At 45.2% G+C, this 12,689-nt stretch overlaps 1 protein-coding gene across 1 annotated transcript in view; it reads right to left on the reverse strand.

The window, feature by feature from the left end:
* FSD2 (fibronectin type III and SPRY domain containing 2) overlaps positions 1-12,689 on the reverse strand; it is a 131,078-nt gene that overhangs the window by 12,708 nt on the left and 105,681 nt on the right. The window lies entirely within an intron of this gene.

Below are 12,689 nucleotides of genomic sequence, written 5' to 3' on the forward strand. Positions count from 1 at the left end.
TACATCTCTGCCTTTTTTACCTCTTGTGAACAGCTATTGGTACAGGGAGGAGGTGTAATCGGTGAGTGATGGCATAGTGTATAAGTGTACATAAGAGATAGCTGTCAGTCACTGATAAGTCCTCCCTGTACCGATAGATCTTCACAGGGCTGCAGATGTAAATGTATAAATTACAAGTTTTACTGAATCTTTTCCCATAAAACCATATATCATATATCAATCTGCTCAGCTCATCCTGTTCTATAACATGGTGCTTTCAAATTGCATTGCATTTTTTGGTGACAGTTTCTCTTTAAATATCAAATCTCTATTTGTATAGTATTTCTTACCTCATCAGTGTTTAATCGTAGATAATATTACAGAGCAGTGAGGATAGAAACGCGTCAGCCATACACCGAGTGTTCCACATAATGAGATAAGTGCTTTCACATCGATGGAATGATTGAATTGTATTTATCCTGTGCCGGGCATCTGGTTTTTCTACTGTCACTGATACAGCTATCAGAGGATGTCTACCACTAGTCATTGAGGGACATTTATCAAGACCTATACACCACAATTGTGGCGTATGAAAGTCACACATTATGGCGCACAGCATAATGTGCGCCTCGGCCGCATTTACTATAACTTTCGCCAGAAAGTTGCAGAAGTTATAGCTGAAGTCTACTGCAGCCTGTAGCTGACGTAGACTTCACCTTCTGGCGCCCGGCAGTGCAGAAATGCGCCTGATTTTTTTAAGAGGCTTCTGCCTCTTAACAAATCGGGTGCATCTCACGTCGGCGCAGGAAGATCAAGACTGGCGGATGGATCTGATAGTCTTGATACAATGTGTGAATGTGGCCATCTGATGGAGTCAAGTTTGGGGTAACAGTATTCTGTGGTAGAAAAATGTATTGCATTTATTATAATGAAGAGCAGGAGGGCAAACAAAAATGTTAACACACTATGATATAGTAAATGTACACGGAACGTTACTTTTTAGCCCCAAATGTTGCTCATAGGCTTGTGCATCCTAATAGAAGAGGACAATATAGTGAGGAATGAGGATCGGCCCATCTAGCGGCAGGAAGGGAAGTCTATTTTAATAACTCTGTTGCTGGATGAAATATTAGAGGTGTTCTTATACAATGGGTGTATTTATGAACTTTGTTCCACCCATAGTAGCTATAGTAACATAGTAGCTATGGTAACACACTTTACTCTCCTTTTCTAGATGAACTACATAAATGACTGCCATAGTTTGATGGTCAACACCATTCATCATCATCTGCCCACATCACGTTTATTGCCTCCATTTAAAGTTAAGCAGATGTCTTCCAACTGATGCCATACGCTGGCATCTATCATCTGTAAGCGGGACATCGCTAAAAGCTCCGAGCCCTGGTGCAAAAGTGCAGCCTGGGTTTTCCCCTCACCACATATCTACATGGTCAATAAAATATAAAAAAGTTCTCCGTTACGTTGTCTTTATCTTCTATATTGGCGCTGCTAATCTCTGTGCGAAGTGGGTTCCGTTCACATTAATCGTCAGTTTCTATATGAAAGAGATCGCGCTGCTGAATTCGACAAATGCGTCCGAAGGTGGTCGGACTGTTCCAGTCTTTTTAGATGCGACCAAACAGAGTATCCAACAGGGATAGCCTTTTCCAAAACGATCCTTCTGTGGAAGTTAGAGGTTTGCGCACATAGTGAAGTACCACCAAAGATATAATCATGAAAAGATTTATTATACTCACAAAGGAGGTATGACAACAAGCATTGAAATAAAGTGCATCCAACCACATTGATCTGCCCGGATCGATGTGGTTGGATGCATTTTATTTCAATGCTTGTTGTCATACCTCCTTTATGAGTATAATACATTTTTTCATGATAATATCTTTGGTGGTACTTCACTATGTGCACAAACTGGAATAGTCAGACCACCTTCGGACGCATTTGTCGAATTCAGCAGCGCGATCACCTTTATATAGAAACTGACATAGCTACATGGTGTGCAGCACTGTTCACATCTAACTTTCATGTGGAAATGCTATCAAGCAGGGCTGGGACAAGGCCATTTGGTGCCCAGGGCGAAGATGGCAAACTGCGCCCCCCCCCCCCCCCCGTTTTTAAGAAAGAATCAATGTTGTTTCAAAACAAGAATATACTTAAAGCAATAGAACAAAGGACTGTGGGACTTTGAAAGTCACAGACACTATAAAGTTCCCCCCCATCATCATGTGCCAGTATAAAGTCCCCCCCATCATCATGTGCCAGTTTTGTAATAAGCCCCCCCAATGTGCCAGTAACACTATTGTAAAAAAAAACAAAAAAAAAACACTTATACTTACCTAAGTGTCAGCGATGCGATGCAGCCTCTTCCTGTGTCCCACGCTGTAATGTAAGGCTCAGGCGGCACGATGACGTCATTGCGCCGGCCTCTGATAGGCTGCCGGCCTAGTGCCTGCAGCCAGGGGCGTACATAAAAATCACTGGGCCCCATAGCAGGAATCTAAATTGGGCCCCCATTCCCCTTTTATAGCCCCTCCCTTTGTTCCATGAACTATTCTTGCTGCTGCGTTTTATAATTTATGCCATCAGGGCCGGAATGGGATTACAAAACAGCCCTGGCACACAAAAGAGGTATAATAGATGCAGATGTATATTATATACAGCAGTGTACAGTTATGTGAGGTACGCGGTATAATAGATGCAGTGTGTACAGGTATATAGTATATTCCCTAGTGTTCTGATATGTGAGGTACAGGGTATAATAGATGCAGTGTGTACAGGTATATAGTATATACAGCAGTGTACTGATATGTGAGGTACGGGGTATAATATATGCAGTGTATACAGTATATACAGTAGTGTAATATGTGAGGTATGAGGTATAATAGATGCAGTGTGTACAGGTATATAGTAAATACAGCAGTGTATTGACACCTCGTACCTCACATATCAGTACACTGCTGTATATACTATATATCTGTACACACTGCATCTATTATACCTCGTACCTCACATATATAGTATATACAGAAGTGTACTGATATCTGTACACACAGCATCTATTATACCTCATACCTCACATATCAGTGCACTGCGGTATATACTATATATCTGTACATATTGCATGTATAATACTGTGTAATATATGCAGTGTGTGTGCATGTATGTGTGTGTGTATATATATATATATATATATATATATATACAGAGCAGTGTATTGATGTGACACATAGAAGGTATAATACTGTAGATGCAGTGTTTATAGAAATATGTGGTCAGTTATGCATTATAGTCACTGTGAGGTACATGAGGTAGTGGTAACTGTCTGAAGTAGTATACATGAGTGAGCAATGAGTAAAAACAGGGCATGGAGGGGGGGGGGGGGGGGTAAATGATGAAAAGTGGAGGACCTCCTCTTACCTCTCCATTCCAGTCTGTATGGATCAATACAGAGCTGCTTGTGAACTTTTAATACTTGCTGTTAGGGGTTGAAGGACCTGTGATGATGTCATCACAGGTCCTGGCAGATGTACCTTTGAAACCTAGGAACTACACCATTTTTGGTGCAGTTCCTTTGCTAGATTCTGCAGGACCTGTGATGTTGAAGATGATGTCATCACAGGTCCTGGCAGATGCACTGTTCTAACCTGGGAACTACACTTTACACTGTGCAGTTCCCTTACAGGACCTGTGATGACATCATCAAAGGTCCTTTAGCTTTAGAAAGGTAAACAGGAGTAATTAGGGGGCGGGGCCTCTCCTCCACTTCGGTGCCTGCCTGCAGCCTATCAGAGGAAAGGGAAGGGACACGCCTCTCCCTCCCCTGCACCTCCGCTGGCACAGACAGTTTACAATGGAGATGAGCGCAATGGAAGCGCTCATCTCCCTGTGCCCGGCGGCGGCTGCTCACTTGGGGGGGGGGTCATTTTAGTTGGGGGGGCACATGGGGGGGCACAGCATGATGTAGGGGGGGCCGTGGCCCCCTCTGGCCCCCCCCTGGCGACGCCACTGCTGCTGGCACTTCACCTGCGCCCCCCTCCTGTCCGCAAATGGTAGCGCCCAGGGCACCCGCTCCTTCGGCCCCTGCCTTGTACCGGCCCTGCTATCAAGTGTTCTCTATAAGCCTTTGTGAGCGGGACGGTTTGGGACCTGTATGTTGCTCCCTCTAAGGTGGGCAATATAGAGCTGCAACAAATAAATATTAATACAGTGCACTAATAATTAGCTATAAAGCTGGCAGATATACAAGGTCACATAGAATCCAGCCAAATAGTATTACACAGCATCCAAGTCTACAGGGAGTGCAGAATTATTAGGCAAGTTGTATTTTTGAGGATTAATTTTATTATTGAACAACAACCATGTTCTCAATGAACCCAAAAAACTCATTAATATCAAAGCTGAATATTTTTGGAAGTAGTTTTTAGTTTGTTTTTAGTTTTAGCTATTTTAGGGGGATATCTGTGTGTGCAGGTGACTATTACTGTGCATAATTATTAGGCAACTTAACAAAAAACAAATATATACTAATTTCAATTATTTATTTTTACCAGTGAAACCAATATAACATCTTAACATTCACAAATATACATTTCTGACATTCAAAAACAAAACAAAAACAAATCAGTGACCAATATAGCCACCTTTCTTTGCAAGGACACTCAAAAGCCTGCCATCCATGGATTCTGTCAGTGTTTTGATCTGTTCACCATCAACATTGCGTGCAGCAGCAACCACAGCCTCCCAGACACTGTTCAGAGAGGTGTACTGTTTTCCCTCCTTGTAAATCTCACATTTGATGATGGACCACAGGTTCTCAATGGGGTTCAGATCAGGTGAACAAGGAGGCCATGTCATTAGATTTTCTTCTTTTATACCCTTTCTTGCCAGCCACGCTGTGGAGTACTTGGACGCGTGTGATGGAGCATTGTCCTGCATGAAAATCATGTTTTTCTTGAAGGATGCAGACTTCTTCCTGTACCACTGCTTGAAGAAGGTGTCTTCCAGAAACTGGCAGTAGGACTGGGAGTTGAGCTTGACTCCATCCTCAACCCGAAAAGGCCCCACAAGCTCATCTTTGATGATACCAGCCCAAACCAGTACTCCACCTCCACCTTGTTGGCGTCTGAGTCGGACTGGAGCTCTCTGCCCTTTACCAATCCAGCCACGGGCCCATCCATCTGGCCCATCAAGACTCACTCTCATTTCATCAGTCCATAAAACCTTAGAAAAATCAGTCTTGAGATATTTCTTGGCCCAGTCTTGACGTTTCAGCTTGTGTGTCTTGTTCAGTGGTGGTCGTCTTTCAGCCTTTCTTACCTTGGCCATGTCTCTGAGTATTGCACACCTTGTGCTTTTGGGCACTCCAGTGATGTTGCAGCTCTGAAATATGGCCAAACTGGTGGCAAGTGGCATCTTGGCAGCTGCACGCTTGACTTTTCTCAGTTCATGGGCAGTTATTTTGCGCCTTGGTTTTTCCACACGCTCCTTGCGACCCTGTTGACTATTTTGAATGAAACGCTTGATTGTTCGATGATCACGCTTCAGAAGCTTTGCAATTTTAAGAGTGCTGCATCCCTCTGCAAGATATCTCACTATTTTTGACTTTTCTGAGCCTGTCAAGTCCTTCTTTTGACCCATTTTGCCAAAGGAAAGGAAGTTGCCTAATAATTATGCACACCTGATATAGGGTGTTGATGTCATTAGACCACACCCCTTCTCATTACAGAGATGCACATCACCTAATATGCTTAATTGGTAGTAGGCTTTCGAGCCTATACAGCTTGGAGTAAGACAACATGCATAAAGAGGATGATGTGGTCAAAATACTCATTTGCCTAATAATTCTGCACGCAGTGTATAGCAGAGAAGGTTACTGTTGCCATTCCTGGAGGTCTAGGGCATGAAGGGCTTAATGTCTATATGCCTGGTGGTCTACAGCAGTGAAGGTATTAGTGTCAGCATGTCTGGTGGTCTAGAGCAGTGAAGGGTTTTATGTCGGTATATCTGGTGGTCTAGGACAGCGGGGGCTAATTCCAAGAAGCCTGGTGATCTAGAGCAGAGAAAGGGTGTTAGTCAGTATACCTAGTGATCTCGGGCAGTGAAGGAGTTATTATCAGTATACCTGGTGGTTTAGAGAAGAGAAGGGGTTAGTGTCAGTGAATCTGGTGATTTAGAGCAGTGAAGGGGTTATTGTCAGTGTAACGAGTGTTCTAGGGCAGTAAGAAGTTTAATTCCAGTATCTCTAGTGGTCTAGAGCAGGGAAAGGGTTAATGTTAGAATACCTAGTGGTCTAGGAATTTGAAAGGGGTAATATCCCTGGTGGAGGGCAATTGAAGAATTAATGCTCAATACCTGGGGTACAGTAAGTACTCAACCTCTCCTGGATCCATTATTGTAACCTCCTTGCACTAATAATCATGGAGTTGAGTGATGGGAGGTGATACCTGTACGACTGCACAGTTCTCTCTAAGATCAGTGTCACGAATCAGTGAGTGTGGACCCACTGTGTCAACTAACCGGTTTGGCTTTATTCTGGTGTTCCCCTGATATTCACCCTTTAACCCCTGTACAGGGATTTAGCTTTCGCTGCAAAGAAGCAACCAGACCACTACCTCCTGGGATAGTCTCAATGTATTTGGCAGCTGACTCACAGGGGTTAGGAACTCTGGTGCAAGCACCAGAAGCTTAGGATGCAGAAAATACACCCCAAACACTGGAAAACTGCAGTAATAGTCTCTAAGACTTAAATGCAGGTTGAATGAAGCATAGGCGGTGGGAGGCACAGGATAAACAGGCAGATAGGCTGATAGTGAAGATACAGACGAGGCAGGCATGCTGGATACTTGGCAGGAACGCAGGTAAGGCAGACAGGCAGAGTTAACTAAAACACGGACAGAACTAAAACTGGAAGTGATAGAACACACAGGCAGGACAGGTACAAGCTGGAGCATAGACAGGAAAATCACAATAGCACAGGACTATGAGAACACCTTTGCTGGTCACCAGGGAACTTAAAGCTCAGGCATCTTCTGTCTGGAGAGGGTGATTTAAATACCCAGGGACCCCTAGCCATTGGCCGGGGAAGTATTTGTCTTATAGGAAACAATGGCTTAAGCATTAGGCAGAAGCACAGAGGTAGCAGCATGGTGAGTAGCCTGGGTATAATGCCCTCAGGGGACAGCAGGGCAGGAGTGGTCATGGACAGCTGACCTAACAATCAGTGTTAGTGTGGTGAGGGGGGACTGTGGGCCCCCTGGCTTAGGACACAAGACAACTGCTACCACTGCAACTTTATAGCCTACACCACTGCTCATAGGGTCCCACTGTAATAAAATATAAATATTTAACCCCTTTATGACTGCCGCTCTACATGTATGGTGGAAGTCAGGACTTTAAACTTGGCGCTTGCTCAGGAGCTGAGTGGGCAGTATAACTGGGTTTCTGCTGTTTTATATAGAAGACACCCAGAGGCAAAGTCCGTGATTAGTAATAACGCTGATCACAGATATTTAACTTCTCAGATGCATTGGTCAATAGTGATCATGGCATCTCAGAGGTGAAACCCTGGGATCATGGGGGACTGTTTGGTTTCTGTGGCATCCTCAGGCCCTCTGAAAGATCCAAGGCCTGTCAAAGAGATGTTCCTATGGAGCCCTGTTTGTGGTATTGCTGTAATGGTACTGACCCAGGGCCGGATTAACGTAGGGGCTGATGGAGCTGCAGCTCCAGGCCCCTACCATAAAATAGGCCTATCTGCCAGCCAAAAGGCCTTCGGGAGGGTTAAAAGTCCTCTGTTGTACACAGTGCAGAGTCACATAGCACACAGACAATGCAGAGACGCTCACCTGACGCTGGCAGCAGGGAGCCTGAGGGAGGGACTCGGGAGGAGCGTAATATGATCCTAGAGTGGAAGCTGCTTCTGCCAGCCCCTCCCCTCCCCGCCCACCAACCAATCAGAGCTGAGGCAAGGCAAGCACTTCACAGGTCCTGTAAGGGAACTGCACAGTGTAAAGTGTAGTTCCCAGGTTAGAACAGTGCATCTGCCAGGACCTGTGATGACATTATCTTCAGCATCACAGGTCCTGCAGAATCTAGCAAAGGAACTGCACCAAAAATGGTGTAGTTCCTAGGTTTCAAAGGTACATCTGCCAGGACCTGTGATGACATCATCACAGGTCCTTCAACCCCTAACAGCAAGTATTTGAAGTTCACAATCAGCTCTGCATTGATCCATACAGACTGGAATGGAGTGGTAAGAGGAGGTCCTGCACTTTTCATCATTTACCCCCCCTCCATGCCCTGTTTTTACTCATTGCTCACTCATGTATAATACTTCAGACAGGTACAGTGACCACAACCTCATGTACTTCACACACACAGTGACTATAATGTATAACTGACCACATATTTCTATAAACACTGCATCTACAGTATTATACCTTGTATGCCTCACATCTATATATATATATATATATATATATATATGCACACACACACACACACACACACACACTGCATATATTAAACAGTATTATAGATGCAATATGTACAGATATATAATATATATTGCAGTGTACTGATATGTGAGGTACAAGGTATAATATATGCAGTGTGTATAGATATATTGTATATACAGCAGTGTACTGATATGTTAGGTACAAGGTATAATAGATGGTGTGTACAGGTATATTGTATATACAGCATTGGATTGATATGTGAGGTACGAGCTGTAATTTATACCTCACATATCAGTACACTGCTGTATACACTATACATCTGTACACACTGTATCTATTATACCTCTTTTGTGTGCCAGGCCTGTTTTGTAATCCCAATCCGGCCCTGATGGCATAAATTATAAAACAGCAGCGAACATAGTTCATGGAACAAAGAGAGAGGCCTGGAATGGGTAGTGGGAGGGGCTATAAAAGGGGAATGGGGGCCCAATTTAGATTCTTGCTATGGGGCCCAGTGATTTCTATGTACGCCTTTGACAGGAGCAGAGAGATAAGAGAAGTGACAGATGACACAGAGTTTAGATTACAGGTTGAATTAACCCTTTAGGATCAAATTGGCTTCTCAGGAGATAAATATGTTGAAGGCATCTCATTCAGTAGCTATATAACTAAGGGTGGGTTCACATCTCCTTTATGGATTCCGTTAAGTGGGGATAATACTGTTATCAATTCAGCACATAGTTTTCCCTGTGCGTGCATTCACATTTCACTTCACTTGGTTGGTTGTACTACTGTCAGTGTCAGACTGTTGTCCCTGTGGGTAACAATGCACAACAGACAACAATGCACACCACAGTGACAGCTCCTGACTCCTGTCCTGAGTACTCCTGTCCGGCGTCAGCCTCAGCTTCCCTTCACTATCACTATAATCAATCACTCTTCCTGATCCTGACTCACTCATTAGAGAGCTGAAGAGCCGACTGAGTCAGCAGCAGCAAGTGAATCGAATGGATAGCATCTGCGCATGCGCACCGGCACCTAGAGTCTTCAGTTCACTTGCGAGTCAGTTCAGCAGTCAGTGACTCACCAAGTGAACCGAAGATCCGATTCATGAATCGGTTCATTTGAATGAGCTGATTCAAATGAACCGATTCATCTGAAAGATCCGAACTTCCTATCACTACTGAGATCATATCCGGCGGGCCGCGGCATTACAGGAACAGCACCAGCTGCTCTGACGTCCTGCCACCGGATATACGTCACAGGATATCTGGCGGCAGGACGTCAGAGCAGCTGGTGCGGTTCCTGTAATGCCGGCCCGCCGGATATGACCTCAGTGCGCCCGCGGTTATCCCTCCTGCACGCTGCGCTGTGTACAACCTACTCAGCAGTTTCGACCAGCACACGGCCCACAGCGCTCAGCCACACCAGCCCGTGAGACAGCAGGAGCTTCTGGAGCAGAGCAGGTATCAGATAAACTCATCCAGTTGGAAGGGAGGGCAATCATAGTGCTGTTATGATTTATGGACACAGCTCTCAGCATGCTTAGCCAGCCTTCTATCTGGCTGTTTCTGAGCCTGTGGACTGTGACTCTCAAGAAGCACAGCCAGATAGAAGGCTGGCTAAGCATGCTGAGAGCTGTGTCCATAAATCATAACCGCACTATGGAAATTACTGACTGGCTAAGCATGCTGAGAGCTCAGTCTAAATAACATAACACATTAAAGAAATTACTCTTTCTAGCTGCTAGTCCACAGCAGCTAGAAACAGTAATTTCTTTAAAGGGATTCTGTCACCAGGTTTGACCCCTGTCAGCTAAAAATATGCTGATGTTCAGGGCGTCTTCACGATTCCTAATGTGGGCTTATAAATGTCATCTGTGGGCTTATTTAGCTAAAAAACAGCTATTACTAACCTGTCAGTCAAACAAATAAGGTGCCCAAGGGGATGTTAATGGGTGCAAGATGCCCGCCGCACCCACCGCCGTTCGTGCCCAGCGCCGCCTTTCCGGACTTCTGCACCGCCTCCTAATCCTCTGTGCCGCCTCTCGCTCTCCCTCCCTCCCCCCTCCTTCTGCTGTAAGATCTCGCGCTTGCGCACAGGGCTCTGCCTGATGCGCCCGTGCAGACTTCTCCATTTGGCTTCTTCCAGCGAAGTGCGCATGCGCCGGCACTTCGCTCAACCCCTGTATGCGCAAGATCTTACAGCAGGAGGAGGGGGGAGGGAGGGAGAGCGAGAGGCGGCACAGAGGATTAGGAGGCGGCGCAGAAGTCCGGAAAGGCGGCGCTGGGCACGAACGGCGGTGGGTGCGGCCGACACCTTGCATTCATTAACATCCCCTTGGGCACCTTATTTGTTTGACTGACAGGTTAGTAAAAGCTGTTTTTTAGCTAAATAAGCCCACAGATGACATTTATAAGCCCACATTAGGAATCGTGAAGACGCCCTGAACATCAGCATATTTTTAGCTGACAGGGGTCAAACCTGGTGACAGAATCCCTTTAATGTGTTATGTTATTTAGACACAGCTCTCAGCATGCTTAGCCAGCCTTCTATCTGACTGGCTAAGCATGCTGAGTGCTGTGTCCATAAATCATAACACAGCTCTATGAAAATTACTGTTTCTAGCTGCTGTTGTCCACAGTCCACAGCAGCTAGAAAACAGTAATCTTCATAGTCATGTTAAATGATCACTATAGTGTCAGGAAAACAAAGCGGTTTTCCTGACACTATAGTGCCCTGAGGGTGCCCCACCCTCAGGGTCCCCCTCCCGTGGTCCCCCTCCATGTTGCCAAGATAGAAGCCAAATGAAGGGGTAGTTGCAGGAACAAAATACTTTAATGGTATCGATAAAATATATATGTAATTAAGACACTGAGTGCAGTTCCATAAAAAGGCCCAGCAAAATCCTCAGCACCAGGCCCATGATGCTCTTAATCCGGCCCTGTACTGACCTGGAGAATGATAACAGGTCAGCTATACCGCGATAGGGAACAAAACTCATAAAACAATTGTTTTCCAATTCCACCTCATTAGATTATTTATTTTCAGCTTCCCACTACATTGTATGCAATAGTAAATGGTGCCATTAGAAAGTACAACTTGTCTTGCAAAAAATAAGCCCTCATATGCCTATGTGAGCGGACAAATACAAAAGCTCTGCGAAGGCAGGGAATAAATTTTTTTTTAAATGAAATAGGAAGGTGTTTAATTTTTTTTTTTACTAGATACTGTTGGCTGGAATAGCATAGTCTATTACACTATTCTATACTTTTGTGGTATACTAACAAATACCCAAAAAACAGGACAGTAGGACACCCTATGGACATGTATTGTCACGGGTAGAGTCACAGGAATCAAGATAGAGCAGAGGTGCACCCGCTGAGCTGCCACCCGGTCCCCTGTCCCTGCCTACTTGCACCACCCGCCCTAGGTGACGGAGCGCAACTGGGCGACAGTCCCTAACCTACTAAGTGCAAGCAGAGAGAAAGAGACAGCCACTGAGAAGTAACAAAAAGCAAACAAGAGGTAAAACAAAAATGGAAGGCGAGGCGGGTCAACTAGCCGAGGTCAGTCCAGGAGGTCACGTCAGAACAAGGGAAGAGGCAAAGACAAATCCGTAAACATGCCGAGGTCAAAATCCGAGAGGTAGCGTTAAGGTACAGGGAGCAGGCAGAAGAAGTGTCAAGAGGCAGATCGAGGTTCAATTCCAGAGGTAGCTTAATAACAATAAAGTACACAGCCTATAGGACGAAAATCACAGGCAACCTGTAGCCAGCAGGCCACCTGTATTTATAGTGGGGAGTCAGGGTCATGTGACGTGGCCAGCGTCACATGACCGACAGACAAACAAGTCGAGCACCGAGTGATCAGCTCGGCGCTCAAGGCAGACCTAGGAGCAGGGAGCCTCCCAGCTAGCAAGGCTGCCCTGGGAACGAGGCCAAACACAGATCCTCGCTCCCGAAGCTAAGTAGCAGGTCTGCGGCTGATGGGAGACCGAGTGCGCCTTCAGCTCCCCGTTACATGTATAGTACAGCATGTAATTCGAGAGCTTTCCCGGCTAGACATACATCACAAAAACATTATGTGAACCCAGCCATAGAACATCTTTTAGTAATGTTTCCACATTATGTGCATCAGAGAGACAGAAATAAGTGTATCCTACCATTCCAAACACTGTATTTGTAAGTGGATGTGTGGGCAGAGATGTGAGTGCGTGAAGAAATGTGGAAGTTA

The sequence above is a fragment of the Bufo bufo genome, chromosome 1 (genome assembly GCF_905171765.1).
Source record: "Bufo bufo chromosome 1, aBufBuf1.1, whole genome shotgun sequence".
In the NCBI taxonomy this organism is placed as follows: Eukaryota; Metazoa; Chordata; class Amphibia; order Anura; family Bufonidae; genus Bufo; species Bufo bufo.